The sequence below is a fragment of the Hakea prostrata genome, chromosome 2 (genome assembly GCF_041222555.1).
Source record: "Hakea prostrata isolate BN-2017 chromosome 2, UWA_Hpros_2, whole genome shotgun sequence".
NCBI classification, from domain to species: Eukaryota; Viridiplantae; Streptophyta; class Magnoliopsida; order Proteales; family Proteaceae; genus Hakea; species Hakea prostrata.
The window spans coordinates 40,212,058-40,219,379 of NC_142601.1; the positions used below are offsets into that span (position 1 = coordinate 40,212,058).

At 42.5% G+C, this 7,322-nt stretch overlaps 1 pseudogene; it reads right to left on the bottom strand.

The window, feature by feature from the left end:
* Positions 1–3,402: 3,402 nt before the first annotated feature.
* Positions 3,403–4,730, bottom strand: LOC149024346 (protein HCC2-like; annotated as a pseudogene).
* Between the last annotated feature and the right edge of the window lie 2,592 nt (positions 4,731–7,322).

The window sequence follows — 7,322 nt, forward strand, 5'->3', positions numbered from 1 at the left end:
CTAATGCAATGATCTTAACCATGATCATTGCAAGCTTTTGAAGGAATCATGATCAAATCATGATCTTGTCTTTGTTTATCTTTTGATTTGAATTCCGATATCCTTAGATCTACTATATTGATCATGTTAGTAGTCAATTGCTGTGTTTTTTCTTTTCATGATCCATGATCTATCAATCTCTAGTTGTTTCTCTTCTACCATACCATGTTTTCTTCATGAATCATGATAGTTACATATATGGTAGGTTTTGTTTCCTTATTTAGATTTATGCTCTTAGGTCTATTTTCTTGAAGATCTAAGTATGCTTTTCATGATACCTTTACCTGAATCAATGATTCATTCTCCTATTGTTCTTGTCTTTGTTTTCTATCTTGAATTCTTCAAGAACCATGATTGATCTAATTATGGTAACTTTTTGTTTCCTAATTTGAATCTTGATGACTTGATTTGATTAGTGTTTTGAGATCCCCTATATGTTAGGATACTACTAATGTAGTTTACCCCTTGATTAGTACCCTTTTGAACCACCAAATTCGGATTTTATATCTCAAAACTTTGATTTTATAGGCTACTGTCTGCATTGGTCGACTGATTGGTCGACTGGGCGAAGTAGACCAATCCAACCGCCCCCAATGGGGGAAAAAACCCTTGTTTGGGCTGTTCCCCCAAAAAAGGGACCCCCCCCGGTGGGTGTTTTTTTGGATGTTTTGATATCTTTTCTGTAGGGATCTTTCCTAATATGTTGTATACACTCGTTTAGGACCTTCTTCTCAAGTTTGTCAAGATCTTACTTGATTTCTTAGGATTCCTTTGCAAGTTATAAAAGGTAAGGATGGTTACTTCTTTAACACCATAAATTGCATATCTTGGTTTCTATATTTGAATCTTGTTAAGTTATTTCTTTAATTAGATTCTTATAATGTTATACTACTGTGGTAGTGTCTTGATATCAGTAGCATTACTTATTTATATTGAATTGACTCATGTATGATTTACTTACCAGTTATATACAAATTGATTGTAATTATTGATTTCTTTCCATATATGAAGTTACCATATATGTGATGTTATGAATTGATGCTTGTGTATGCTTAAGTATGGTTTGGAAAGGAGAGGTGTCCTTTTGACACTTCTGTCCTTGGACTACTACGGGAATATTATGGGATATTTTCGGAGATGCCCTCTGGACACCTTCCTAAACTGTTGGATGACATATCTAGGACTGTCTAGTAGTGTTGGGCTAGGATGTCCCGTTATGTCAGACCCTAATCGGAGGGGTATTGAGACCGAACGACCCGTGGTAGCAATGGGGATTCATGGGCGCTCAAGACCGGTAACCAACCCGTGAGAGGACAGGAATCACATTGTGGGGGCCATTTATTGGAGGGTTGCATATGGATAGACTTGGGCTCACGGGCGCTCAAGACCGGTAACCAACCCGTGAGGGGACATGAGAGCTTCCCGTTTACCATATGTGGATGACCAATAGGGTTGATGAGTCCGTAGTCAGGGACTATGAGGACTCTAGTGTGAAGGGGTACCGGAAAGGATCGTCGGGGACGAGGAATGGACGTATCCGGATCCGACTTGATGTAACTAAGTAGAAGACTTGCATTTGGCTAGGCTTTACCCTGACATGCGCCGGTACTTAGACCAATGGTGATGTGAGAGAGTGGTGACCTATACCCCCAGCCATGGAATGTCCCGAGGGATGCCGGACCCATTACCAACTGATGATGAGTGATTGAGACCTTCCTAAAGAAGTACGGTGCTATGACTTAAAGCATGTCTGCCAATAGAGACCAGCATATGTAGAGTTAGATTCATACATTCATTGTTTGTTTCATACCATATTGCATTTATGTTTGTTCCGAAATCCTGCCATTTATGTTATTATGGATTTAATCGCCTTTACCGAGTTTCTTTGAAACTCATTCCTTTATTGTACAATGTTTGTTAGACTATTCTACGGGTTCCGAATATCATGACGGCCCGTATGAAGAAGCGCAAGGAGAAGAGGCATATCTCCAGGAAGGTGATTGCGGTTACAACAATTACACTGAAGATCCCGCGAGTGGTTATGCTCCATACGATGCTTAGTCCGACCATAGAGTGGAAGCGCCCTTGTGCCGTTTATGAGATTTATACTTATAGAGATGTTGTCTATAAGATTGAGAACAATTTAGTTACCTATTGTACCTGCTATTGGGATTAGATTCTATCTTGCTTATTCTTTTTTAGAACTACTTTTCCGCTGGTTGTAGAGTGGGATTTCGCCTCACTTTACTTATCTGATTTAGACACTCTGATTATATCTAGTACTCTGAGTTATATATGATTCATCCTTTCCTTATTTGGATCTATGGTTTATCTTCCGCACTTTTATTATTATTGTTCATGATTATGTTATTGTTTATGTGGGAGGTTGATTACTCGATACCTGATCTTCGGGCTGTGGATCACACTCTCGGGTATGCCAGATAGGGTACCGGCTGGGAGGATGTGACACTAATTCAGTCACAAGCACACCCTAATCCGCTACGATCGGAATGGACTAATCGTCAAAAAGATGATAGCAGCATTTGGCGGCTGTTACTTATCGCTATTATATGGATAACTACCATATAACGATCGTATCATCAAAGGAGTCATCCACTAGTCTAACCTAGTAGGGATCTATCATTCAATGGATCTATCTGTTAGGATCTGACGACTATCCGAAGAAGGCTTAAATACATCTAATGAAGGAGATTCGAAGGTACACTCTATATAAGACATCACCTACTCACAAGGTAGATGACGGATATAATCTGAATCGTATTCTCATTATTCATTCCTTAGCTCTGTGCTCCAGCAGAGCCGTTTGTGATTAAGTTCATCAACTGACTTAGCCTTCGGAGGTGGACTCCCAACTCCAGCGGTTGGGCCACATCTAACGTTCGTTTTTGCAGGTCATCCACAGGAGATCTAAGGGCTGAGCAGATTTTGGACGCATCAATAACCATCTTACAACAGCTCAAGATTCATAACAATCAGCTCTCAGGAACCTAGACATAATATCTCGGGTAACAGTAATATCTAGGCTGACAGGAGCCTATTCCTTAAGAAATTAAATCAAGTTTAGCAGGCAAAATTGCAAGTATTAGTCAACAAAAAAATTCTCTTATATTCCCCCCCCCCCCTTTAATTCTCGATTCTCATTTCATATTTCATGACATTGTTTCTACCCTGTATTCGGAAAATGCAGAAAATTTCTACCAGGTCAAATATGATCACAATATCTTACATCTAGACTCAAACGTCCTCTATCATGTGTTGGGAAAACGTATTCAAAGAAATGATGGGTCTTACACTAGTGGTTCATGTCAGAATAGATAGCTTGTAAATCAATGAAGAAGGTTGTTACTTGGGAGATTTCGTCACTTCCTTGAGTGTTGCTTCAGCCAGCTGTTCTCCATCATACTCTAACCCAAGCATCTTATAATTTCCAAGTTTGGGTCAATCAGATACCTGTTTGTTTCAATATGGATTATAACTCAAGCCCAAAATTCATGTGTTGGGTCAACATTGACAAAGAAAGTGCAAACTGGGCTCGAGCTTACATGTTGTGAGAAGACTCAATGAGATAATCATCCCCGTCTTCTTCAGTCTTCTTGAAATAAACTCAATACTCCTGAACCATCTGTCTTATGGAAGAAGCTGACCCTATTAATCCCACTATTCTTGGGTCAAATTCTGCATTTGAGAAGACAAAGGATAAAGTGAGTGAGACCCACAAAGATTACTAAGATAAGGAAAGGATTCAATGTGCATGCAAGGAAGAACATAACGACCTTTAAGGTAAGCTCGGAGTTGCCAAGGACTATCCCGTTGAGGATCGATTGTTACAAAAATTGGCATCACCTTCGGGTTATATTTGGACTCTTTTTCCAGGTAAAATAAAAATGTCAGCTATCACACAGCAGCAAAAAACATCAAAAGAAAATAGAGTTCTCAAATGGTAAATCAACCAGACCTAGTATGTCAACGGCTTTTGCCATTTTCTGGACTTCTGCAGGTCCAACATTTGGAGACAAAGTATAACCGAAGTAGATGAGTACCCAGCTTCCTCTGAGGTTACGTTTGGTAAACATGTGGCCTACTGTATCGACCAATGTAAAACGCCCTCCAATTGTGGGTCCTTTAATGCAACTTCCACCATGCTTAGAACCTTGGTTATCAAACAAAAATACAAGAAATAGCACATTAAGTTCAAAAAAGAAAGACGTGGTCTAACTGAAGTCAAAGGTTTAAATTTTGAAAATATCATCGTGAATGTCAATTTCACATAAAAAAACACATGTAAATCAATATCCATCCATCAATTTTAAACCTTCCAGCTACCACCAATCAGATCAACGCCTGTAGCACACAGAGGTACCTTTTAGAACTGCTCTTCTTTTATCATTATAATGAACAAAAATGCCTGCTCCAGCAAACACTGCAACTAGAGCCGTTGGCTGTAAAGAGTCAAACAACTCATCCAGAAAACACACTAGCCTCAGCCCAAAAACATGACGACAATAATGTATCACTTGCATATTCTAAATCAAATCAAATAAAATTCAAAAAGGGAAAAGTGAGTCAAGGAAGCCTACAACAATATAAGTACTCCACGAGTAAGAGCCCAAAGATTTCTCAGGAAATAAAGGCCCTCCTTTCCTCCCCCCCTTCTTTTTTTTGCCTTCCATCCCCCCCCCCCACACAAAACTCCAGTTCCCCCCCTTGCCTTATTTTTTTTTTATTTTTTCTTCTTTTTTTTTTTTTTCTTGTTCTGGCCCCGCCGCCGCGGGGGGTGTTCGGTATTTTTTTGGGGCCCCGCCCCCCCCCCCCCCCCCCCCCCCCCCCCCCCTTTTCTCCCCCCAAAACCCCCCCCCCCCGGCGGCCCCCCCCCCCGGGGGGGGGCCCCCCCCCCCCCCCCCACCCCCCCGCAATTCATTTTAACCCCCCCCCCCCCCCCCCCCCCGCCCCAAGGAATGAATAGCTGGAATATGATCTAGATCGTAAGCATATGAGTGTTTACGTCCACAAGTGTGTGTATGGATCTGGGTTCCTTTTCACCTCGTAGGTAAGTAAGGTTTATATAGAGTGTACCTTCGAATCTTCTTCGTTGGATGCATTTGAGCCTTCTTCGGATAGTCGTTGGATTCTAACAGTTAGATCCGTTGAGCAATAGACTTCTACTAGTTTGAACTAGTAGAGGACTCCTTAGATAACCTCACGGTTATCCGATGATTATCCCTTCAATAGCGATAAGTGACAGCCGCCAAGTTGAGTCTGCCATCATTAGGGTAATTAACCTAATCCATTAGTCGGATTAGGGCGTGCCTGTGGCTGATTTAGTTTTCTTCCTCAGCAAGCTATCTCCTGGACCCGGCTCGCTTGGAAGCTAGTCGATTCCCTCCGTCTCAACCGGGGTCGAGGGTCAAACCAAGTATGAACCGGGTTCGATCACATTTCCTCCATATCACGAGCCCCCCAGACCAAGCGTTCGGTCGATCCCGAGGGCTTGGTTTTTAACTGGGTTCTTCCTCAGGCAATAGTCTCTGCGTATCCCACTAAATGTCGTATCACATTTAATGCGGTGGTCACTTTTCCTCGAGCGTTGTGAGGGCAATGCCACGTGTCTTATTGCAGTCGAATGATCGTGGCTCACGTAACCCAAGCGACGGTTTCCGAACGTCTGTTTTGGATTTGTGAGTTCAAACTTTCAAATCGACTCTAAATCTCGATCGTCGATGCTGAATCAGTCTTGATCGTTCACGTCCTCGAACACTCATGCGGGTGCTTAAAAGTGGTTCGTTGTCTTCGTAGGTTTCATTCTTCTTGTTTGGAATTTTGAAACTTTGTCGTCTACTTCGTGCCTTCTCGTTCTCAAGCTTCTGCCTCACTGAATCAGTAAGTTTACTGATCCCTTTGCAAAGTTAAAACTCCCTGTCTCCTTTTTTTTTTGTACCTTATTGAAGCTAGTAATGGAGGATAATAGGGTTTCTTCTTCCCTGGTGCCCAACGTTAGTAATAGTAGTGGTAATGAGGCCTTTGCTTCCCTTCCTTCCGAGCAGTCGGATAGTGATAATAAAACCCTAACTGCTCTCTGGCGTGAATTCGCAGAAGTTACCCATAAAATATTAGTAAGAAAGGCTAAAACTTCTTCTGCCTTTCTTGAGTCTGGATCTTCCAAGACTCCTAGGGTGACCGCCGAGTCTTCTGGATAGTCAAAACAAACCTCTAGGTCTAAAGGTGGACCTAGTTCTGTTCCCTCCTCTTACAAGGAAAAAAACCCTTCTTTCGGCCATCCAAGGTTTTGATTTTCCTCCTTATCATCTTAGGGTTCCCAACCCGATGAGAGGGTTGATTCGACCCTTCCGGGCGAATTTTCCCTATACATAGATGCATTGGAAAGCGGGGTTCGCTTTCCTTTTTTCAATCCTTTGTTTGCTGCCATCCTGAATCACTGGGACATTTGCCCTGGAATGCTCCTTCCCAATAGCTGGCGTCTCATCGTCGGCTTCTTGGGTTTATGTTTTGAACTTGGCCTTATGCCTTCTCTTGCTCTTTTTGTGCACTTTCATCTTCTTTCTATTTCCCATCCTCCTGGCTGGGTTGTGCTCTCCAAGCGTAATAAGACTGAGCTTGACTGGAGGGGCAGCATTCTCGCCAAAGGAACTTGCCCTTCCAATCACAAAGGATGGCGCGAACGATACTTTTTCTGTCGAGCGCCTCAGTCAGATCTCAACTTCCCGACCGTCTGAAACAATATACTTCATACTCTGAAAGTAACCGGGTCCTTCCTTTATCCAAAGAAGACGAGACGGCCGTCAAGAAGATCAAATCAATTCCATGGTATCAGGAGATACATGGACTTGAGGTGGAGTACAACTCCATCCTTCAGTATTGGGGATTGGCTCATTGTGAGCTTCTTAACCATCATCCTTCAAATTTATAAGAGTGATATGTCTTTTTGCAATTCTGATTCTTGTTCTTCTTTGCAGTGCCTCCAAGAATGAACCCTGAGCATCTTCGGGCAAAGGCTGCCAGGGCCGTTGTGACAGCTGAGCAACGGTCGCCCCGAGCCTTAACTGTCGATCAAGAGGCTTCTGTTCCCTCTCCCGACCCTTCTTACAAGGGTATCAGGAACTTAAAGCCCGTGGTTGACGCTTTGGGAAAAGGGAAAAAGCCAATGGTGGAGAGGCCAAATATCTCCTCCGCCGCTCAAACCAAAAGGAAGCACGATACAATTGATGCTTCCTCCCATAAAAAATCCAAAAATACTGAAGATGGTG